Source organism: Chiloscyllium plagiosum, unplaced genomic scaffold (genome assembly GCF_037043375.1).
Source record: "Chiloscyllium plagiosum isolate Xiang-an unplaced genomic scaffold, Cpla_swu_hap1 HiC_scaffold_26, whole genome shotgun sequence".
NCBI classification, from domain to species: domain Eukaryota; kingdom Metazoa; phylum Chordata; class Chondrichthyes; order Orectolobiformes; family Hemiscylliidae; genus Chiloscyllium; species Chiloscyllium plagiosum.
In genome coordinates, this window is record NW_028270164.1 from 62,151,154 (window position 1) to 62,175,994 (window position 24,841).

The 24,841-nt window shown below is 46.1% G+C and overlaps 1 long non-coding RNA gene across 2 annotated transcripts in view; it reads left to right on the top strand.

Annotated features, from left to right (window-relative positions):
* LOC122563354 (uncharacterized) overlaps positions 1 to 23,638 on the top strand; it is a 193,030-nt gene extending 169,392 nt beyond the window's left edge. The window contains exon 4 of one of the 2 annotated variants that reach the window (XR_015751018.1): positions 23,247 to 23,638. This is a non-coding gene — a long non-coding RNA (uncharacterized LOC122563354). Of the gene's footprint in view, positions 1 to 19,721; positions 19,762 to 23,246 lie in introns of those variants that run through there. The other variant, XR_015751019.1, reaches the window with a different exon arrangement.
* The last annotated feature ends 1,203 nt before the right edge of the window (positions 23,639 to 24,841 follow it).

Here is a 24,841-nt window from a genome sequence, read left to right on the forward strand (position 1 = left end):
GGGGAGAGAGACAGGGTTCACTGCTTCATTGGGGACTGGGGGTTAGAGGGAGAGACCGGGTTCATTGCTGCATTTGGGACTGGGGTGTGGAGAGAGAGAGAATGAGAGACCGGGTTCACTGTTGCGTTGGTCACTGGAGTGCGAAGGGGAGAGAGACAGGATTCACTGCTGCATTGGGGACTGGTGTGGTGAGAGAGAGAGAGAGAGAGAGACGGGGTTCACTGCTTCATTGGGGATTGGGTGTTAGAGGGAGAGACAGGGTTTACTGCTGCATTGTGAACTGGTGTGGGGGGTGAAAAAGATAGGTTTCACTGTGCTGCTTTGGGGACAGGGGTGGGGAGAAAGACAGGTTTCACTACTGCTTTGGGGACAGGGGTGGGGAGAAAGACAGGTTTCACTGTGCTGCTTTGGGGACGGGTGGGGAGAGAGACAGGTTTCGCTGTGCTGCTTTGGGGACGGGTGGGGAGAGAGGCAGGGTTCACTGTGCTGCTTTGGGGACGGGTGGGGAGAGAGGCAGGGTTCACTGTGCTGCTTTGGGGACGGGTGGGGAGAGAGACAGGGTTCACTGTGCTGCTTTGGGGACGGGTGGGGAGAGAGACAGGGTTCACTGTGCTGCTTTGGGGACGGGTGGGGAGAGAGGCAGGGTTCACTGTGCTGCTTTGGGGACGGGTGGGGAGAGAGGCAGGGTTCACTGTGCTGCTTTGGGGACGGGTGGGGAGAGAGGCAGGGTTCACTGTGCTGCTTTGGGGACGGGTGGGGAGAGAGGCAGGGTTACTGCTGCATTGGATACTGGAGGGTGGCAGAGAGAGACTGGATTCACTGATTTGGGGACGGGGGGAGAGAGAGATGGTTCACGGCTGGGTTGGGGACTGGGGGGGAGGGCGGAGAGAGAGAGAGATGGGGTTCACTCCTGCATTTGGGATTGTAGTGGGGAGCGAGAGAGGGTTCACTGTGCTGATTTAGGGACTGTCAGGAAGAGACAGGGTTCACTGCTGCATTGGGGTCTAGAATGGGGGGAGAGTGTGAGAGAGGCAGGGTTCACTGCATTGGTGACTGGATTAGGGGGAGAGACAGGGTTCACAGCTGCATTGGGGACTAGGGTGGGCGGGGTGACAGACTGAGAGACAGGGTTCACTGCTGCATTGGGCACTAGAGGGCGAGAGTGAGAGAGGGAGAGACCGGGTTCACCGCTACATTGGGGACTATGGGGAAGAGAGAGAGAGACAGGGTTCACTGTGCTGCTTTGGTGCCTGGCTTGTGGGAGGTTTGAGAGAGACAGGGTTCACTGCTAATTTGGGGACTGGGTGGGGACGGAGAGAGAGAGACACAGGGTTTACTGTGCTGCATCGGTGACTGGGGTGAGGGAGAGAGACAGGGTTTACTGTGCTGCATTGGTGACTAGGGTGAGGGAGAGAGACAGGGTTCACTGCTGCATTGGGGACTGGGGCGTGGTAGAGGGAGAGAGAAAGGGTTTACTGTGCTGCATTGGGGACTGGGGGGAGAGAGGGAGAGACAGGGTTCTCAGTTGTACTGGGGACTGGGGCAAGGAGAGAGACAGGGTTCACTGTGCTGATTTGGGGACTGGGGGGAAGGGAGAGAGAGAGAGACAGGGTTCACTACTGCATTGGAGACTCGGGTGAGGAGAGAGAGAGAGGTTTCACTGCTGCTTTGGGGACTGTGGTGGGGAGAGAGAGAGAGAGAGTGAGAGACAGGGTTCACTACTGCCTTGGGGTCTAGGATAGGGGGGAAGAGAGAGTGAGAGAGACAGGGTTCACTGCTGCCGTGGGGACTGGCGTGAGGAGAGAGAGAGACAGGGTTAACTCTGCTGATTTGGGGACTGGGGTGGGGAGAGAAAAAGGGTTCACTGCTTCATTGGAGAGTGGGGGTTGGAGGGAGAGACAGGGTTCACTGCTTCATTGGGGTCTGGGGCGGTAGAGGGAGGGACAGGGTTCGCTGCTGTATTGGGGACTGTGGTGGGGGAGAGGGAGACAGGGTTCACTGCTACATTCAGGAATGGGGGGGTGGGGAGGGAGAGAGAACTGGTATTGGGGGAGAGAAAGACCGAGTTCACTGCTGCTTTGGGGACTGAGGTGGGGAGAGAGACAGGGTTCACTGCTGCATTGGATACTGGAGGGTGGCAGAGAGAGACTGGGTTCACGGCTTCATTGGGATCTGGGGCAGTTGAGGGAGAGATAGGGTTCACTGCTGCATTTGGGACTGGGTGAGGAGAGAGACAGAGCCTGGGGTGGGGAAGAGAGCGAGAGACAGGGTTCACTGCTGCATTGGCCACTGGGGTCGGGGGGGGGGGGGGGAGAGAGACAGGGTTCACTGCTGCATTGGGGACTTGGGGGTAAGAAAGAGACAGGGTTCACTGCTGCTTTGAGAACTGGGTTGGGGAGAGGGAGAGAGAGAGACAGGGATCACAGCTGCATTGGCGACTGGAGTGGGGAAGAGACAGGGTTCACTATGCTGATTTGGGGACTGGGGTGGGGAGAGAGACAGGGATCACAGCTGCATTGGGGACTAGGATGGGTGGGGTGAGAGTGAGAGAGACAGGGTTCACTGCATTGGCGACTGGAGTGGGGGAGAGACAGGGTTCACTGTGCTGCTTTGGAGACTGGGGTGGGGAGAGAGGCAGAGTTCACTGCTGCTTTAGTGCCTGGGTTGTGGGAGGAGAGCGAGAGTGACAGACAGGGTTCACTGTGCTGAATTGGGGACTGAGGGGAAAAAGGGAGAGAGAGACAGGGTTCACTGCTGCATTGGGGACCGGGGTGTGGTAGAGGAAGAGATAGGGACTGTGTTTGGGCAGAGAGAGAGACACACACAGGGTTTACTCTGCTGTAATAGACAATAGGTGCAGGAGTAGGCCATTCAGCCCTTCGAGCCTGCACCGCCATTCAGTATAATCATGGCTGATCATTCCTCATCAGTATCCTGTTCCTGCCTTATCTCCATAACCCTTGATTCCACTATCTTTGAGAGCTCTATCCAACTCTTTCTTAAATGAATCCAGAGAGTGGGCCTCCACTGCCCTCTGGGGCAGAGCATTCCACACAGCCACCACTCTCTGGGTGAAGAAGTTTCTCCTGAGCTCTGTCCTAAATGGTCTACCCCGTATTTTTAAGCTGTGTCCTCTGGTTCGGCACTCACCCATCAGTGGAAATATGTTTCCTACTGCCAGAGTGTCCAATCCTTTCATAATCTTATACGTCTCAATCAGATCCCCTCTCAATCTTCGAAACTCAAGGGTATACAAGCCCAGTCGCTTCAGTCTTTCAGTGTAAGGTAATCCTGCCATTCCAGGAATTGACCTCGTGAACCTACGCTGCACTCCCTCAATAGCCAGAATGTCTTTTCTCAAATTTGGAGACCAGAACTGCACACAGTACTCCAGGTGTGGTCTCACCAGGGCCCTGTACAGCTGCAGAAGCACCTCTTTGCTTCTATACTCAATTCCTCTTGTTATGAAGGCCAGCATGCTATTAGTCTTCTTCACTACCTGCTGTACCTGCATGCTTGCCTTCATTGACTGGTGTACAAGAACACCCAGATCTCTCTGTACTGCCCCTTTACATAAATTGATTCCATTGAGGTAGTAGTCTGCCTTCCTGCTCTTGCTACCAAAGTGGATAACCATACATTTATCCACATTAAACTGCATCTGCCATGCATCTGCCCACTCACCTAACTTGTCCAGGTCACCCTGTAATCTCCTAACATCCTCCTCACATTTCACCCTGCCACCCAGCTTTGTATCATCAGCAAATTTGCTAATGTTATTGCTGATACCATCTTCTATATCATTAACATATATTATAAAAAGCTGCGGTCCCAGCACGGATCCCTGCGGTACCCCACTGGTCACTGCCTGCCATTCCGAAATGGAGCCGTTTATCACTACCCTTTATTTCCTATTAGCCAACCAATTTTCAATCCTGTCTAGTACTTTGCCCCCAATACCATGCACCCTAATTTTACTCACTAACCTCCTGTATGGGACTTTATCAAAAGCTTTCTGAAAATCCCTTGTCCAACTTCATAGTTACATCCTCAAAAAATTCAAGAAGATTAGTCAAGCATGATTTCCCCTTCATAAATCCATGCGGACTCTGTCCTATCCTGTTACTACTATCCAGATGTGCAGTAATTTCATCCTTTATAATAGACTCCAGCATCTTTCCCACCACTGAGGTCAGACTAACTGGTCTATAATTTCCTGCTTTCTCTCGCCCACCTTTCTTAAAAAGTGGTATAACATTAGCCACCCTCCAATCCTCAGGAACCGACCCGGAATCTATTGAACTCTGGAAAATAATCACCAACGCATCCATGATTTGCCGAGCCACCACCTTCAGTACCCTGGGATGCAGACCATCAGGCCCCGGAGACTTATCAACCTTCAGACCTAACAGTCTCTCCAACACCAAATCCTGACAAATATAAATTCCCTTAAGTTCAGGTCCTTCAGCCACTGTTACATCAGGGAGATTGTTTGTGTTTTCCCCAGTGAACACAGATCTGAAGTACCCATTTAATTCCTCTGCCATTTCTTTGTTCCTAGTAATATATTCCCCTGTTTCTGTCTTCAAGGGCCCAATTTTTGTCCTAACCATTTTTTTGCCTTGCACATACCTAAAAAAGCTTTTACTATCCTCCTTAATATTCTTGGCCAGCTTACCTTCGTACCTCATTTTTCCTCTGCGTATTTCCTTCTTAGTAATCCTCTGTTGCTCTTTAAAAGCTTCCCAGTCCTCCGTTTTCCCACTTATCTTAGCTAAGGGGACCGGGGGGAGATAGGGAGAGACAGGGTTCTCAGCTGTACTGGGGACTGGGGTGAGGAGAGAGACAGGGAGACAGGGTTCACTGTGCTGCATTAGGCACTGGGGGAGAGAGTGAGATAGGGTTCACTGCTGCATTGGGGACTGGGGTGGGGAGAGAGACAGATTTCACAGCTGCGCTTCTGATTGTTGGGCGGGGAGGCGGGGGAGGGGGAAGAGTGAGAGCCAGGTTTCACTGCTGCATTGGAGACTGGGGTGGGAGAGGGAGGGACAGGGCTGAATGCTGCATTGGGGACTGGGGTTGTGGGAGAGAGAGAGAGACCGTTCACTGTGCTGGTTTGGGGACTTGGGGGAGAGAGAGGGGTAGGGTTCACTGCACTGCATTGGGGACTGGGGTTGGGGAGGAGAGAGACAGGGATCACTGGGATGGCGGGGGGAGAGAGACAGGGTTCACTGCTGCATTGGGGTCTTGGGGAAAGAGACAGGATTAACTGTGCTGCATTGGGGTCTGGGGGAGAGAGGGTTCACTATGCTGCATTGGGGTCTGGGGTGGGGGAGGAGAAAGACAGGATTAACTGCTGCATTGGGGACTGGAGTGGGGGGGGGGGGGCAGAGAGAGACAGGGTTCACCGGTTTGGGGTCTGGGATGGCGATAAAGAGAGACCAGGTTCACTGTGCTGATTTGGGGACTGGGGTGGGGAGAGAGACAGGGTTCACTGTTGCATTTGGGACTGGGGTGAGGTGAGAGAGACAGGGTTCACTGTGCTGCATTGGGGACTGGGGTGGGGGAAGAGAGAGACAGGGTTCACTGCTGCATTTGGGACTGGGGAGAGGTGAGAGAGAGAGACAGGGTTCACTGTGCTGCATTGGGGACTGGGGTGGGAGAAGAGAGAGACAGGGTTCACTGCTGCATTGGGGACTGGGGTGGGGGAAGAGAGAGAGACAGGGTTCACTGCTGCATTTGGGGTCTGGGGGGAGAGAGAGAGACCGGGTTCACTGCTGCATTGGGCACTTGGGGGGAGAAAGAGACCGGGTTCACTGTTGCATTGGGCACTAGGGGGAGAAAGAGACAGGGTTCACTGCTGCATTTGGAACTAGGGTGAGGAGAGAGAGAAAGACAGGGTTCATTTTGCTGCATTGGCGACTGCGGGGAGAGAGAGAGGGGCAGGGTTCACTGCTATACTGGGGACTGGGGTCGGGGAGAAGAGAGACAGGGTTCACTGTTGCTTTGGTTTCTGGGGTGGGGAGAGAGACGGGGTTCACTGCTTCATTGGGGGCTGGGGTCAGGGAGGAGAGAGACAGGGATCACTTCTGCATTGGAGACTGGAGTGTGGGTGGGAGAGAGGGACAGGGTTTACTGCTGCTTTGGGGACCGGGGGGAGAGGGTTCGCTGCTGCTTTGGGGACTGGGGGAAGAGAGACAGGTTCACAGCTGCTTTGGGGACTGGAGTGGGGGTGGGAGAGAGAGAGAGAGAGACAGGGTTTACTGCTGCTATGGGGACCAGGGGGGGGCGCAGAGTGACAGAGGGTTCACTGCTGTTTTGGGGACTGGGGGGGGAAAGAGAGAGAGACAGGGTTCACTGCTTCATTGTGCACTGGGGGTTGTGAGAGAGAGAGAGAGACTGGGTTCGCAGCTGCTTTGGGGACTGCGGGGGGAAGAGAGAGGGTTCGCTACTGCATTTGGGACTGGGGTGTGAGAGTGAAAGACAGGGTTCACAACTGCGCTGGGGACTGGGGTGGGGGGAGAGACAGGGTTCATTGTGCTGCATTGGGCCCAGGATGGCAAGAGAGTGAGACTGGGTTCACTGCTACATTTGGAACTGGGGTGGGTAGAGAGACAGGGTTCACAGTGCTGCATTGGGGACAGGGTGGGGAGAGAGAGACAGACAGTGTTCATTGTGCTACGTTTGGGCATTGGAGGGTGAGAGAGAGACAGGGTTCACTGCTGCATTGGGGACTGGGGGGGGGTGGTGGAGAAGAGAGACACAGGGTTCACTGTGCTGCTTTGTGGACTGGGAGTGGGGGGAGAGAGAGAGACAGGGTTTACTGTGATAATTCGAGGACGGGGGGGGAGAGAGAGACAGGGGTTACTGCTGCATTGGGGACTGAGGGCGGGAGGAGAGAGACAGACTGGGTTCACTGTGCTGCTTTGGAGATTGGTGTGGGGAGAGGGAGGATTCGCTGCTGCATTGGGGGCTTGTGTGGGGCGTAAGAAAGAGCGAGACAGGGTTCACTGCTGCTTTGGGGACTGGAAGGGAAGAGGGAGAGACCAGAGTTCACTGAGGCTTTGGGGATTGATGTGTGGTGAGAGACACAGGGTTCATTGTGCTGCTTTGGGCACTGGGGTGGAGGCGGAGAGAGAGTCAGGGTTCACTGCTGGGGTGGGGAGAGAGAGAGACAGGGTTCACTGCTGCATTGGGGATGGGTGGGGGGGTGGAGAGACAAGGTTCATAGCTGCATTGGTGACTGCGGTGGAGGAGAGAGAGAGACAGGGTTTCACTGCTGCGTTTGGGACTGGGGTGAGGTGAGAGGGTTCACTGCTGGACTGGGGTGGGGAGAGAGAGAGAGACAGGGTTCACTGCTTCATTGGGGACTGGGGGTGTGTGGGGTAGAGGGAGCGAGTGCTGCATTTGGGTCTAGGATGTGTGAGAGAGAGAGAGACACACACACAGAGTTCACAACTGTGCTGGGGACTGGGGTGGGGGGAGAGAGGGAAAGGTAGGATTCACTGCGGCTTTGGGGACTGGGGTGTGGAGAGAGACAGGGTTCACTGCTGCATTGGGGACTGGGATAGTGGGAGAGAGATACAGGGTTAACTGTGCTACATTGGGCACTGGAGGGCGAGAGAGAGACAGGATTCACTGCTGCATTTGGGACTGGGGTGGGAGGAGAGAGGATTCACTGCTGCATTGGGGAATAGCATCAGAGGAGAAACAGGGTTCACTGTGCTGCATTGGGGACTGGGATGAGAGAGAGACAGGATTCACAGCTAGGGTGGGGAGAGTGAGAGACAGGGTTCACTGCTGAATGGGGGACTTGGGGGTAAGAGAGCAACAAAGCTGTGTCAGGACTGTGCTGATTTGGAGGCAGTGGGGTAGAAAGAGACAGGGTTCACTGTGCTGATTTGGTGACTGGTGTGGGGAGAGAGACAGGTTTCAATGCTTCATTGGGGACTGGGGAGGAGAGAGAGAGACAGGGTACTCTGCATTGGGGACTTAGGGTTGGGGGGAGGGAGAGAGACCGTTCACTGTGCTACATTGGGCACTGGAGGATGAGAGAGAGACAGGGTTCATTTTGGTGCATTGGTGACTGGGGGGAGAGAGACAGGATTAACTGTGCTGCATTGGGCACTGGAGGGTGAGAGCGAGCGACAGAGTTCACTGCCGCATTGGGGACTGGGTTTGGAAGAGCGAAAGAGACAGGGTTCACTGTGCTGCATTGGGGACTGGGGGGAGAGACTGAGAGACAGGGCTCACAGTTGTAATGCGGACTTGGGTGGGGGGAGAGAGTGATAGGGTTCAATGCTGCTTTCGGGACTGGGGGTGTAGAGGGAGAGACAGGGTTCATTGCATTGGGGACTGGGGTGAGCAGAGAGACAAGGTTCACTGTGCTATTTGAGAACTGCGGGCAGGAGAGAGAGAGACAGGGTTCACTGCCCATTGGGTACTGTAGGGTGAGAGAGAGGGAGACAGTGTTTACTGGGATGTATTGGGGACTGGGGTTGGGAGAGAGAGAGGTAGGGTTCACTGCTGCGTTGGGGACTGGGGTTGGGAGAGAGACAGGGTTCACTGTGCTGAGTTGGGGACTGGGGGGGAAAGAGAGAGACAGGGTTCCCTGCTGCTTTGGGGACTGGGGTGGGGAGAGAGAGAGAGAGAGAGAGAGAGACAGGGCTAACTGCTTCATTGGGTACTGGGGCGGTAGAGAGAGAGGGAGGGTTCACTGCTGCATTTGGAACTAGGCTGGTGAGAGGGAGAGAGAGAGAGAGAGGGACAAGGTTCACTGTGCAGAGTTGGGGACTGGGGAGGGGGAAGAGAGTGAGAGACAGGGTTCACTGCTGCATTGGGGACTGGGGAGGAGAGAAAGAGAGACCGGGTTCACTGCTAGGGTGGGGGGAGAGAGAGAGAGAGAGAGAGGGTTCACTGCATTGGGGATTGGGTGGGGAGAGGGAGAGAGTCAGTGTTCACTGTGCTGCATTCGGGACTGGGAGGGAGAGAGAGAGACGGTTCACTGCATTGGAGATTGTGGTGGGGGGAGGAAGAGAGCGACAGTGTTCACTGTGCTGCATTGGGGATCAGGTGGGTGGCGAGAGAGAGAGGCAGGGTTCACTGCTGTTTTGGGGACTAGGGGAGAGAGACAAGATTCACTGCTGTATTTGGGACTGGAGTGGGGGAGGAGAGACTCAGGGTTCACTGTGGCTTTGGGGATTGGGGGTGGGCAGAGAGACAGAGACAGGGTTCACTGCTGCATTGGGGACGGGTGTGGAGAGAGAGAGACAAGGTTCACTGCATTGGGGACTGCGTAGAGAGAGTGAGAGATACAGGGCTCACTGCTGTGTTGGGGGAGGGAGAGAGAGAGACAGGGTTCACTGATGCATTGGGGAGAGGGGGTGTGAAAAGAAAGACAAGGTTCACTGCTGCATTGGGAACTGGGGTGGGGGAGAGACAGGGTTCTCTGCTGCATTGGGGACTAGGTGGGAAGAGAGACAGCGTGCACTGTGCTGGACTGGGGACGGTGGGGGTGAGAAAGAGAGAGACAGGGTTTACTGCTGCATTGGGGACTGGGGTGGGGGGGGAGAGGACAGAGTGAGACAAGGTTCACTGCTGCTTTGGGAACTAGGGTGGAAAGTGAAAGAATAGGGTTCACTGCTGTGCAGGTCCTGGTGTGGGGAGAGAGACAGTGTTCACTGCTGCATTGCAGACTAGGGTGGTGGGGTGGTAGGGGGAGAGAGAGAGTCCAGGATTTACTGCTGCATTGGACTGGGAGCGGAAGTGTGTGTTTAGGTTCACTGTGCTGCATTGGAGACTAGGGTGGAGGAGGAGAGAGACTGGGTCATTGCTGGATTGAGGACTGGGTGGGAAGAGAGAGACAGAGCTCACTGCTGCTTTGGGGACTTAGAGATGTACAGCATGGAAACAGACCCTTCGGTCCAACCTGTCCATGCCGACCAGATATCCCAACCTAATCTAATCCCACCTACTGGCCCCCGGCCCATATCCCGCCAAACTCTTCCTATTCATATACCCATCCAAATACCTCTTAAATGTTGCAATTGTACCAGCCTCCACCACTTCCTCTGGCAGCTCATTCCATACATGTACCATCCTTGGTGTGAAAAGTTGCCCTGTAGGTCTCTTTCATATCTTTCCCCTCTCACCCTAAACCTATGCCCTCTAGTTCTGGACTCCCCGACCCCAGGGAAAAGAGTTTGCCTATTTATCCTATCCATGCCCCTCATAATTTTGTAAATCTCTAAGATCGCCCGTCAGCCTCCGACGCTGTAGCTCGAATCCTCCAACCCTGGCAACATCCTTATAAATCTTTTCTGAACCTTTTCAAGTTTCACAACATCTTTCCAATAGGAAGGAGACCAGAATTGCACGCAATATTCCAACAGTGGCCTAACCAATGTCCTGTACAGCCGCAACATGACCTCCCAACTCCTGTACTCAATACTCTGACTAATAAAGGAAAGCATACCAAACACTGCCTTCACTATCCTATCTACCTGTGACTCCACTTTCAAGGAGCTATGAACCTGCACTCCAAGGTATCTTTGTTCAGAAGCACTCACTAGGACCTTACCATTAAGTGTATAAGTCCTGCTAAGATTTGCTTTCCCAAAATGCAGCACCTTGCATTTATCCGAATTAAACTCCATCTGCCACTTCTCTACCCATTTGTCCATCTGGTCAAGATCCTGTTGTCATCTGAGGTAACCCTCTTCACTGTCCACTATGCCTCCAATTTTGGTGTCATCTGCAAAGTTACTAACTGTACCTCTTATGCTCGCATCCAAATCATTTATGTAAATGACAAAAAGTAGAGGACCCAGCATTTATCCACCTTTAACTGTTTCAAGACATCCAGCACTTCCTCCTCTGTAATATGGGCATTTTGCAAGATGCCACCATCTATTTCCTTACAGACTATATCTTCCATATCCTTTTCCACAGTAAATACTGATGCAAAATACTCATTTAGTATCTCCCCATTTTTTTCAGCTCCACACAAAGACCGCTTTACTGATCTTTGAGGGGCCCTATTCTCTCCCTAGTTACCCTTTTGTCCTTAATGTATTTGTAAAAACTCTTAGAATCAAGGAGAATCCAATTTGCCAAAGCTATTTCATGTCCCCTTTTTGCCCTCCTGATTTCCTTCTTAAGTATACTCCTCCTTCCTTTATACTCGTCTAAGGATTTACTTGATCTATCTTTACCTTATAAATGCTTCCTTCTTTTTCTTAACCAAACCCTCAATTTCTTTAGTCATCCAGCATTTGCTATACCTGCCAGCCTTTCAGGAGAAAGTGAGGACTGCAGATGCTGGAGATCAGAGCTGAAAATGTGTTGCTGGAAAAGCGCAGCAGGTCAGGCAGCATCCAGGGAACAGGAGAATCGACGTTTCGGGCATAAGCCCTTCTTCAGGAAAGGGCTCCCCCACTGACACCTCAGTCACCTACCCTGCCTTATTTCCCAAGAGTAGGTCAAGTTTTGCACCTTCTCTAATAGGTACATCCACATACTGAATCAGAAAATTGTGACTTCGGGGAAGAAAGAGAGAGAGTAGGCCAAGTGAAGACTAAAGGACAGTTTATTTAGCATTACATCAAAGGGAATGACTGGTGGAGAGAGGTGGGTTTTCAGGCAGCATTATCCGTCTGTATCCGTCTGTATCGGCATTAAATAAAAAGCACTTCAAAATAAACATGGAAATTACTTTCTGTCCACAAAGCCCCTTGCATCTGGACATTTTCAGGAATCAAAGGAGGCAGTGGTATGATGCCAATTTAATAGTCTTTAATTACTGTTTCTCGCATCAATTATTTTTCAATTCTTCCCCCTCACTCTCTCTCCAATGGAACAGCAAAGACACTAAACTAAGATGTGAGCGACACTAGGAGAACCGAACTTTATGATGGAGATGGTAGCAATCAATCATTAAAATCACTTGTTTTTGACATACCTCGGAAAGCTCATCCAATTCAGAGAGCCTCTCCAGCAGAATTTAAATATTAATAAACCATTAGGGAAACAATATGTTGTCATATGCAACTCCAATATTGAATCAGGTTAATCACTGAGCCAATTTGACAGTTATTTCAAAACTGAAATTTTAATGACTGTAGCCATTGTTCATTCAAAAGAAAGATACACCCTCCTCTACTTCAAGAATAAACATGATCAAAAAGCACTTGAGAGTATAAGCATCAAGAATTTCTTACAAGAATTACCAATTTTCAAAACAGAAAATCATAAGTTCAACTCAAATGATCAAGTCAGATCCCTTCTTGTACTCAAATGCTATTGTAAAGCTACTAAGTAGCAAATCATATACAATGATGTTTCCATGGTAACACAAGATAATCACTATTTGGTTCTAAAAGCACCGAGTGACAAAAGAGGGACGCAGCCATCTCATCGGTACAGACAACAAAACAGATGCTGAGATAGCCATTTGATAAATTGTCACCACTGCTTTATGCATTTTGTTTAGCTCCTCTCTCAAGCACAAGACAGTCTGAAAGCACAGATGCAATGAGCACAAATCAGCAGTAATTAATTTCACTGAAAGTACCATTAAGTTGCAACTATCAGATCTACAAAATGGTTTGCCAGATATACGCAAGTTATTTGCATCTGTATTCACCATCGCGTGCAACAAACAGAACATTGCCACATGCTATCCTTAAGGATAATACGGCAACCATAAGTGATTTGCTGAGACACAAATTTCAATCATGGGACCAAAGTTTACCATACAAAAGCAAAATATGCAGATGCATGAAATCTGAAATAAAAACAAAGTGTGCTGGAAATACTCATGTCTGGCTGCATCTCTTTATTTACAGAACAGGAGAAGTCTGTGCTGGATGTCAGAAGAATACAATATTAATTCCAGCAATATGCTTTCACAATATCACCCAGGGTTTTCACTGAAAGGTAATTTTTTCCCCACAAACCATGCTGCGATGACAGTCTGCCCTCTAATGAGGTACAACATCACAGTTTCACCTCCATTCTCAGCCAAAAACTATAGCTGCATTACCTTACATCAAAGACATATCAGAAATGACTTCCAGACTATTCAGACCCCTTGGCATCACAGTAGCCCACAAACCTACCAACATACTTAAACACTGACTAATGAACCTAAAGGACCCATTAGATAATACCAGCAAAACTAATGTCATTTATAAAATTCCATGCAAGAACTGTAAAAAACACTACGTTGGACAAACAAGCAGGAAACTTGGATACACGAACACCAACTAGCCACCAAAAGACACGACCCATTCTCAGTAGGTTTCTACACATAGAGACAAAGAAGGACACCACTTTGACTGGAACAATGCACACTTCCAAGGACAGGTGAAATAAAGACACGCACGAAAAATCTAGAGGCTAGCTTTCCAACTGGAATGCCATCAATAAACATTCCTGAAGAAGGGCTTATACCCGAAACATCGATTCTCCTGTTCCCTGGATGCTGCCTGACCTGCTGCGCTGTTCCAGCAACAAATTTTCAGCTCTGATCTCCAGCATCTGCAGACCTCACTTTCTCCATCAATAAACATTACCTTGCCTTGAAAAAAGGAACCAGAAATGACATCACCCGCCTTAAGAAACAAAGACCTATAAATAGAGAGGCAGGACATACCACCCGCACTTCATCGGAGCCTCTCAGTGATGATGTTACCTAGTCATGGTGACAAAATGTCTGAAAACAAACCTTCCAGCTCAGTGGGCTGACCTCCATACTTACCATTAACCTAAGCTACAAATTTTCTCAAAAATTGATAAATCAATCATCTTCCAATTTCCTTTCTCTTTTGCTATTCCTCACTCTAAAGGTGAAAAAAGTCCCTTAATTAATCCTTCCACAGTAAGAGCAAACACTGAAATATAATCAATTTCAACCTATCAAGGTTCAGCTAGGAGGATTTGAAATAAGAACAAGAGCTGAACAAGCTAAGCTAGCTCTGTTAGAGACACAAAAACTGCAGATGCTGGAATCCAAGGTAGATAAGCAGGAGGCTGGAAGAGCACAGCAAGTCAGGCAGCATTAGGAGGTGGAGAAGTCAACGTTTCAAGTGTAATCTTTCTTCAGAACTGGGGCTGGGTGTGGGGGGAGCTGCAGATAAAGGAGGTGGCAGGGACAGAGTGGTGATGTGGGGATAGGTGAACACAGATAGACGGTATGATGTGGTTGGTCAATGGGAAGAATGAATCCAGTTGGTGGCAGGGAACAGTGGGAGGGATGGGGAGGGGCTGGAAAGGGAGTTGGGGGATGGCCAGGGAGGTTATTTGAAATTGGAGAACTCAATGTTCAGTTCTCCAGGCTGTAGGCTGCCCAGGTGAGAGATGACATGTCATTCCTCCAATTTGTGGTCTGATTTACTGTGGCATTGGAGGAGGGCAAGGGTAGTCATGTCAGAAAGGGAGTGGGAGGGGGAATTAAAATGGGCTGTGGAGATCAGGTTATGGGATGGTAGGTGAGGATAAAGAGTGGGCGGCATGGTGGCACAGTGGTTAGCACTGCTGCCTCGCAGCGCCAGAGACCCGGGTTCAATTCCCGCCTCAGGCGACTGACTGTGTGGAGTTTGCATGTTCTCCCTGTGTTTCCTTGGTTTCCTCCGGGTGCTCCGGTTTCCGCCCACAATCCAAAGATGTGCAGGGGTCAGGTGAATTGGCCTTGCTAAATTGCCTGTAGTGTTAGGTAAGGGGCAAATGTAGGGGTATGGGTGGGTTGCGCTTTGGCGGGTTGGTGTGGACTTGTTGGGCCGAAGGGCCTGTTTCCACACTGTAATGTAATCTAATAAAAAAAAGAGATACCTTGTCTTTATTCTGGTGCTCACGATGTAGTCTTCTCTACATTGTTGAAACTAAATGTAAACTCAGGGCACATTTCGCCAAGCATCTCAGCCGGGCCCACTCAACCTGACCTTCCAGTCACCATCCATTCCTCTAATCGACACTCATTTCCATCTACCAACCGGATTCATTCCTCCCAACAATGAAACGTTGATTTCTCCACATCCTGAGGCCAGCTCTGCAGCAAACGATCCAACAGCCTCCTATATCACAGCTTATTGCAGTAATTTTAAGAACACCAAACAAAATGTAGTTCTCACCTAATTCAAAGTGAATACAAATTACATTCAGGCACCTCTTAACATTGTCCTCATGAAAGAAACCAAACAGCTTTGAGACAAATAATCAAGAAATAACAAAACCTTTACAATATGATTCATCTGGTTGTAGACTTATAATGACTTTGTAACTTCTGGGCTCAGTTCTGTGAGTTCTGGTCCAAATATCCCAAGAAAATCACATACAATTCTCGAACACAAGTGGTGGTGTGATAGTCTATTTAAAAATGACTGACTGCTGCAAGTAAGTCCTCCTGCACTCCAGTGTCTTCCAGAAATAGTAATTTTTGCACCATCTGTTAAGAATTTTCAACTTAAAATGCCTCCAACGGTGCAATCTAATCCATTTTTCTTTCCCCACATTATACTCAGAATGTTTTCTTTTATATATTGGTTACAAGGAAAAGACTAGTCACTACAGTCATAGAAACATATGGCTCCAGCATTTAGATTGTTCAGAAGAGGTCGGAAAACATTTCAAAATCACTTCCAACCTTGATCATAGGATGCTACAATTGATTCTGTAAAGAGTACTTCTGACAGTGATTAAACATTATGAAGAAAAAAATAATAGCTTGCATTTATGCCGTGTCTTTCAAGATTGCCAGGATTCCCAAAGTGCTTACAACCTATGAAGTACACTGAAGTGTAATTACTCTCGTAATGTAGCAAGCAACAGTAAATACACATTCAGAGTTCCACAAACAGTGATGATGCAATTAGATAATTACTAGACAATTTGAAATGTGTTGTTCATCAATTGTCAAACTGCTCTGTGCAGACATGTCTTAAATGTGCACATCCTCTTAGCAAAATGACCTATTTTGCTTGGTTGACCTTGTATACCAATCTCAAAAGCAAGCCCTAAGAACATACTGTATTTATTTGCTGAAAGGTGGTGTCAACTTGTGTGCCAAGTTGAAGCTTAGATGTACTTAGGCACTGAAACAAAGGATTTTCTTATACCAGGTCAAGTGTAATTGTTCCAGAATTGTTGGAATGGGTCTAAATACCCTCCCTAAACTCCTTTGCCTCTCTCTTCCCTTATGAATCCTCAAAACCTACATCTTTCAAGCAGCCTTTGACCATCTACTTGATTACCACTTCATGTGATTGTGCCAAACTACTCTCACAGTAGTTATAAAATGCAAAACTCTTTGGGATGATTTGCTTTCTGCTATAAAAGCACAAGTTTTGTTGTGGCAAAAATAATGCCATTTGCCCTTTGTTTAAGACCTCTTCTGAAATGTGGCACCTTCAACCTCTTGGCTATTCATCTCATTAAAATGCACAATATCAAGCCTCTGGTATAGGTCTTGTACTTAATCTTATGAAGCTCAAAATCAAAGTGATCAAGGATTTCATGCCACATAGCTGTTCCCTGCAGCAGTTCATGTTGATAATTAAGTCCTTTGGACACTACAGGACTGTTTAGTGATTAAGAACTGTTAAGATTAGATTAGATTAGCACCCGGAGGAAACCCAGGCAGACACGGGGAGAACGTACAAACTCCACACAGTCAGTTGCCTGAGGCGGGAATTGAACCCAGGTCTCTGGCGCTGTGAGGCAGCAGTGCTAACCACTGGGCCACCGTGCCGCCCAATAACATTTTTTTTCATTTTCAGATCTACAAAGACAACATGAATTGCTTTAAAAATGAGGAAATCATACCTATTTTTGTCAGGGCATAAATTAATGATAAATGATTCAGGTTGATGGATAATAAAATTAATTTTAAAAAACAAAATCAAATTTAACAGAGAAAATAACCATCTAATTTCACCAATTAAAATGAAGGTGTAGCTCCATGACTTTGATTTAGTTTTGTCCATTCGATTTTCTAACATTGAAAGGTGGGAATAAACTAAAGGAGACAGGATAGGGGAGATAGATATGGTTGAGATGCTCTTCAGGGGGTCAGCATGGAGTTAGTGGGCCAAATGGCCTGCTTTCACACTGACAGGATTCTATGATTCAATGATTAAAGTAGCTTAAGAGTCAAAGATTTGAAAGACAGTAAATATATATTGTATGCTGCTGTAAGAAGGGCCTGTTTCCACACTGTAAGTAATCTAATCTAATCTAATCTAATCTTGGTTTTGTAATGCTGATTCATTTCACTGACTGATAATGTTTGATCATTAAAATGACCAAATAGACCCAAACACAACAACTTAGGGATTGATTACTGGATGTGATTGACAACTGAAAATATGCCAAGTCGAGTTGCAAAACATGCTCTTTCCAATTGGCAATAGTCAGGCATTAGTTTCCTGGATCCAGGTCCATTCAGAACATTCACATGATTTTTGTTACACAGTGTTCTGGTTTGTTCTTATAATTAACATTGCAAATGAACATAATTCCAATGGGAAGTAATACTGTATTATTGGAGGACTCCCAGAGCAAAAATCAGAGAAACTAAACAGAGCACAAGGGGAAAAAGTGAGAGCAAACTAAAGATAAACTGATCACAAGACAAGAGAATGAGTGAAAGCGATAACAAGAAAAACAAATGTTTCTGGTTATGCTTCAATACGGGGGGCTTTGAGCTGTATTTCAAAGCCGATTAATGTCTTGGGAAAACTTCTTTAAATGTTTGTTCAGAGGTATATCAGACAAACAGAGGTGGAATTATTCTCAAGTTAAGTGCCAATTGAAAGTGGATTTGGTGAGGCAAATCAGTGATATTTCAGGATGCTTTGATGTGACAGATTGAGAGCAGCTCTGATTCAGTTATTAAAATATCACCAGCCTATTGCAACAGCATAACTGCTGTTGGAAAACACATTACAAACAGACTCCAACTGGGTAATAATAGTCATGGAGTCATATAGTATGGAAAGAGACCCTTCAATTCAACTTATCCACACCAATCAGGTATCCAAATCTGGCCTAGTCCCATTTGCCAGCAGTTAGCCCATATCCCTCTAACCCATTCCTATTCATATACTCATCCAAATGCCTTTTAAATGTTGTAATTGTACCCCCTCCCACCACTTTCACAAGTATCTCTGGCAGCTCATTGCATGCACACACCACCCTCTGTGTGAAAATGTTGTCCCTCAGGTCCTTTATAATCTTTTCCTCCTCACATAAACCTATGTCCTCTAGTTTTGGATTCCCCCATCCTAGGAAGAAAACCTTGGTTACTCACTCTATCCATGCCCTTCATGATTTTATAAACCTCTAAGCCCTCAGTCTCCAGCATTCAAGGTTTTTAAAAAAAACAGCTTATTCAGTCTCTCCATATAACTCAAATGCCTCAGTCCTGGTAACATCTTTGTAAGTACTTTCTGCACCCTCTCAAATTTAGCAACATCCTTGCTATAGAAGGATGACCAGAAATATACACAGTACAAGTTCTGGATGTAACATGTTCAGCTCAACCTGAGCTACAAATCTTCTCAAAACTCGCTAGCAGTACAGGTTTTCCCCATTATCCGAAAGTAGAGTGTTCCTATGATAACTTTTGTAAGCCAAAATAGTGTAAAGCAAATAACATTAATTTATATGGGAAAAATTATGCCTTTTTTCATGCAAGTGAAAATCCTCTTTGGATTTCTTTTAGTTAGCGAAAACAGGTTCTAATGTAGATCCGTCGTAAAAGTGAAGTGGCGTAAAGTAAACTTTCAAAAAGCAGGTTTTAGCTGTATTCCAAAACCTCATCAATGTTCCATAAAGTCTCAAGATGACATCCCAACTCCTTTACTCAATGTTTTGACCAATGAAGGAAAGCATGCCAAAAACCTTCTTCACCACTTTGTCAAACTGCAGCCTCACTATTCAGGAACTATGCACCTTCACTGTAGGTGTCTTTATAAAGTTGCAGTGGGTGAATAATTCAGGCTCACATTTTAAAAAAAACATAACCCTTTCTTAAAAAAAGGCTTCATTTAAAATTCACTGACAGGTGTGATGTTTAAATTAATTGAAACCTTGGCAGTTCAAAAGGAACAATGCCCAAATTCGAGGTGAGTTTATTCAAAGCACTTGCAAACTTTAGAGTAAGAAGCAAAATTGTACAGAGAGATCATGAGTTTCAAACATATACAGAACTAATATGATGTTTATACTCATTCAGGGCTCCAACTGAAACAAATCACTTTAGCACCAGCAGAAGTCCCATGACAATCTCTTTTCCTGGGTTTCTCCATCTCCACAGTTGCTTCAAGCATGGCAACCACTTGGGCAATCCAGATTTTCATTGCTGCATTCATGATTGTTCTACCTACAGTTTCCAAGACTCTACCTCTTGGAATTTCCCTCCTAATCTTCTCCAGTTCATTTTCCTCCTTGAAAGCAGTCCTTTATAATCTCTCTGACCACATTTCAATCATCTGACCTAACATCTCCAATGCAATTCAGCGTCATATCTGGATTTTAGAATTCTCAATAATAATAGACGTCTTGGTGCAATACAGAATAACATGGTTTTAATTACAATAGACCTATCATTTTCTGAACTATCACCAAATAACTAACAAGCTATGAAGTAGGAAGGTCAGGATTTTAGAAAGAAATTGAATTTTCTTGGTCATTTTGTAAAATAATTACTCTCACTTACATTTTAGCACATGACATCCTTGTGAAGCACTTCAGGATGGCTTTTTTTAAAAAAGGGAAGGCAGCTGAAAAGGATACACAACTGAGTATATTTCTCAACTATTTAGTTCACCTACAGCAACAGGCAGTGGATCTGCAAGTTGGCAAATAACTTGAAGGGAATCCTTTTTAGTGAAGTAGACAAACACAATTTTAACCAATTAAAACTTAAGATTTTCACTTCTAATGGACAAAAGTATTGAGAAAACAGACATGGTTCTACACATTGTCAATTATCATCCCTTTCGCAGCTGTAAAATAAAACAATATTATAACACTATTATAATTGGTTTTGAATGAATAACAGACCCACAGCCAATGGTCAGTCATAGCATTCTTTTGCTGAAAATGTGTTGCTGGAAAAGCGCAGCAGGTTAGGCAGCATTCAAGGAACAGGAGAATCGACGTTTCGGGCATAAGCCCTTCTTCAGGAATGCCCGAAACGTCGATTCTCCTGTTCCTTGGATGCCGCCTGACCTGCTGCGCTTTTCCAGCAACACATTTTCAGCTCTGATCTCCAGCATCTGCAGTCCTCACTTTCTTCTCCATAGCATTCTTTTCCAGAGTAGTGTCCAGGAAACTGGAAAGAAGCTGAGGTTTTATGCAATGATACAATGGATCAACAGTTCCAGAAAAGGTAAAGAGGAGTTGCTCTTCAAGACTATTTAACTCATTGGCAATTGAAAAAGCTGACAGCACAGCTTGCTGAATACTGGAAAACAAGTCAGTAGTAAACAATCTCAGATTCTATAACTTGCAATGTCTGAAGATACATTGCACTGAGTACTCTTGCTTCAGCAAGGACAGTAATGCACCTAAATCTCAAACAATGTTTAACAGCTCAAGATAACAAATAGAAGACTCCCACAGCTCAATAGTTTTTGATGTACACTAAAAATCCTGAATCAAACCAAAATCCAATTTTAAAATAACGTTTATTGAGGTTCTGTTCGCCGAGCTGGGAATTTGTGTTGCAGACGTTTCGTCCCCTGTCGAGGTGACATCCTCAGTGCTTGGGAGCCTCCTGTGAAGCGCTTCTGTGATGTTTCCTCCATCATTTATAGTGGTTTGTCTCTGCCGCTTCCGGTTGTCAGTTCCAGCTGTCCGCTGCAGTGGCCGGTATATTGGGTTCAGATCGATGTGTTTGTTGATAGAATCTGTGGATGAGTGCCATGCCTCTAGGAATTCCCTGGCTGTTCTCTGTTTGGCTTGTCCTATAATAGTAGTGTTGTCCAAGTCAAACTCATGTTGCTTGTCATCCACGTGTATGGCTACTAAGGATAGATGGTTGTGTCGTTTCATGGCTAGTTAGTGTTCATGGATACGTTAGCTGTTTGTGTGCTGTTTTGAGTCCTAGTAGTCATAGTAGTCTGGCTGTCAGTTCAGAAATGTTCTTGATATATGGTAACATGGCTAGTCCTTTGGGTTGTAGCAAGTCCTCATTCCGTTGTCTTTCCCTTAGGCATCTGTTGATGAAATTGTGGGGGTATCCATTTTTGGCGAATATATGGTAGAGGTGTTGTTCTTCCTCTTTTTGCAGTTCTGGTGTGCTGCAGTGTGTTGTGGCCCTTTTGAACAGTGTCTTGATGCAACTTCTTTTGTGTGTGTTGGGGTGGTTGCTTTCGTAGTTCAGGACTTGGTCTGTGTGTGTGTGGCTTTCCTGTATACCTTTGTGGTGAATTCTCCATTTGGTGTTCTCTGTACCATCACATCTAGGAATGGGAGTTGGTTGTCCTTTTCTTCCTCTCTAGTGAATCTGATTCCTGTGAGTGTGGCGTTGATGATCCGGTGTGTGTTTTCAATTTCTGTGTTTTTAATGATTACAAAGGTGTCATCTACATATCTGACCCAGAGTTTGGGTTGAATTTGCGGTAAGACTGTTTGTTCTAATCTTTGTATTACAGCTTCTGCTATGAGTCCAGAGATGGGTGAGCCCATGAGTGTGCCGTTGATTTGGTCATATATTTGGTTGTTGAATGTGAAGTGTGTTGTGAGGCACAGGTCCAGTAGTTTAAGTATGCAGTCTTTGTTGCTAGGTTCTCCGTCTTGTTGTCTGTTTTGTATGTCCAGCAGGTTGGCTATTGTATCTCTGGCTCGGGTTTTGTCGATAGAGGTGAACAGTGCCGTTACGTCAAATGAGACCATAGTTTCTTCCTTGTCTATATGTATATTTTTGCTGATGTCCAAGGATTCCTGTGTTGACGGTATAGAGTGTTTCAGTGTTTCAGTTTCTGTTGTAGTTCTTTAGCCAGTTTGTGTGATGGTGTCCCTGGTAGCGATACAATGGGTCTGAATGGGATGTCTGGTTTGTGCACTTCAGGTAGTCCATAGAATCTGGGGATGGTGTTGCTTTCAGGTTTCATTCTCTGTAGGTCAAACCTGTTTATTTGCAGTTTCCGCAGTGTGTTGTTTATCCTATTGGTGAGCTGTGGGGTGGGGTCTCTCTTTTGGTAGGTGTTGGTATCTGCAAGTAGTTGTTGCGCTTTCTGGATGTACTCTGCTTTGTCCAGGATGACTGTCATTCTGCCTTTGTCTGCTGGTAGTATGATTATGTTCTTATCATCTCTTAGTGTTTTTAGTGCTTCCCTCTCCTTGGTGTTGAGGTTGTGTGTTTGTCTTTCCTTATTATCAGGGGTACGATACTTTGTCTCACTGTTTGTTGTGTCTCTTCTGTCCGGGGAAGAAACGTTTGCAACACAAATTCCCAGCTCGGCGAACAGAACCACAACAACGAGCACCCGAGCTACAAACCTTCTCACTAACTTTGAAAATAATGTTTACTTTGATTTCCACTGTCAGATGTGTCACATAAAAGCAATCACTCCATCGTGAACCACATTGTTTAGTTAAAGCTACACATTAAACAACATAGTCCATAATTGATTTTAAAATCATCATTCTTTGAAATTGCCAGCATGATTAAGAATACCTTGGTGCCAACTACATTTATATAAAGGCAAGCACTCTCAAGGCAAGAGCTCTCAATATAAGTTATTTACATACACTTCACAATTTCATTGTAAATATTCTAGTCAATTTTAGATGAAGAGAGACAAATATTCATTTTATATTTTAATATATCCGTGCATTGCAGCCTGCAATTCAACATAGTCATCAAAAAGAATGTTGTAATCACATTACCTAAAAATTATCCTAACATCCAATGGATTAATAATTTGAGCTCAGAGTAGAAGATGCAGTAACTAGTTTTTCCAACAGCTAATATTGGCACTTTAAGGGTGCAAATTAACAAGAACTGCATTCCCTCCAGCTTCCATTCATTGTCCATGCCAACATTACAATTCTTCAAATTCTCCTACATCAAAGGGATTATCATGAAATGCAAAGTACTTCAGTGCACCTATTTCTCAAAATAATATCATATCAATTTCCTGCAACCAAGATCAACTTTTGAGAAAGTTGCTTCAAAGAACTGAGCGAATCTCTTGAAAACCAAAGTGAACATCTGACTTTCATATTTTCCCACCACGCAGGAATAACCTGTTAAGTCATCCAAGCAAGACTGGGCCTGAAATCTGCGATCCAGCGGGGGTGTGAAGAAAAATACATCAGTGCAATCTGGCTTGGAAATCCAGGAGTTGCTATTTATGATTCAATATTCCTGCTGAGGAACAACTATTCATCAGAGTACAATCAGCAAGTTATGAGTGCACAAATCTTCATCGTTTTAGTCTCACCACAAAAACCCTTGAATGTGAATGAGGCACATTAAATTATTAATGGCCCTGAAAAAGCTAATGTTATATTTGCAGAGTTCAAATTCTATTTTTGTTTAAACAGGAAACATGTTTTTCAAGTCTGTGTATAATAGCTTTGTAATTAATCACTTTCATTTATTTTGCTTTATGAAAAATTAAATTTAAAAAATCAGTATTTATAACTTCTCAGTTTGCTGTCTTTGAGAATACTTTGGTTTGATTGTTGCTTGTCTTATTTGCTGCCATCACTGCTCAGACATAACTGGAGATCCTGTCAACTATGTGCCAGATTTAAACTGCCATCAGCAAAGGAGAAGTTCACACCATAACAATCTCTCAATCTTTGTGAACGACTGTATTCGAAGCCACTTGAAATCACTGTTAGTTCACCCTAACGAAAATGTCCAGCCTATTATGTTCAACAGCTCAATGTGACTGAAACATGTGTAAACCTCTTTTGCCTTCAATAGCTATTACACTTCTTCACACAGCATGTGAACTATAGCAATATTCTAACTACATCTGCAGAATGCACTGTACATCCTTCATTAGATGGGCCAATGGGCTGAGGAGTGGCAGACGAGTTGAATTTCGATACATGCGAGGTGCTGCATTTTGGGAAAACAAATCAGGGCAGGACTTATACACTTAATGGTAAGGTCCTAGAGAGTGTTGCTGAACAAAGAGACCTTAAAGTGCAGGTTCATTGCTTCTTGAAAGTGGAGTCACAGATAGATAGGATAATGAAAAAGGCGTTTGGTATGCTTTCCTTTATTGGTCAGAGTATTGAGCACAAGTGTTAGGAGGTCATGTTGTGGCTGTACAGGACATTAATTAGGACAGTTTTAGAATATTGCATGCAATTCTGGTCACCTTCCTATCGGAAGGATGTTGTGAAACTTGAAAGAGTTCAGAAAATATTTACAGGGATGTTGCCAGGGTTGAGGATTTGTGCTGTTGGGAGAGGCTGAAAAAACTGGGGCTATTTTTCCTGGAGCATCGGAGGCTGAGGGGTGATCTTGTAGAGGCTTATAAATTCATGAGGGGCATGGATAGGATAAATAGACAAAGTCTTTTCCCTGGGGTGGGGGAGTCCAAAAGTAGAGGGCATTGGTTTTGGGTGAGAGGGGAAAGATGTAAATGAGACCTAAGGGGAAACTTTTTCATGCAGAGGGTGGTATGTGTATGGAATGAGTTGTCAAAGGAAGTGGTAGAGGCTAATACAATTGCAACATCTGATGGTAGGAACGGATATGGGCTGGTTGCTGGCAAGTAGGACTAGATTAGGTTAGGATATCTGGTCAGCATGGACTGGTTGGACTGAAGGGTCTGGTTCCATGCTGTCCATCTCTGTAACTCAGATAGGAACT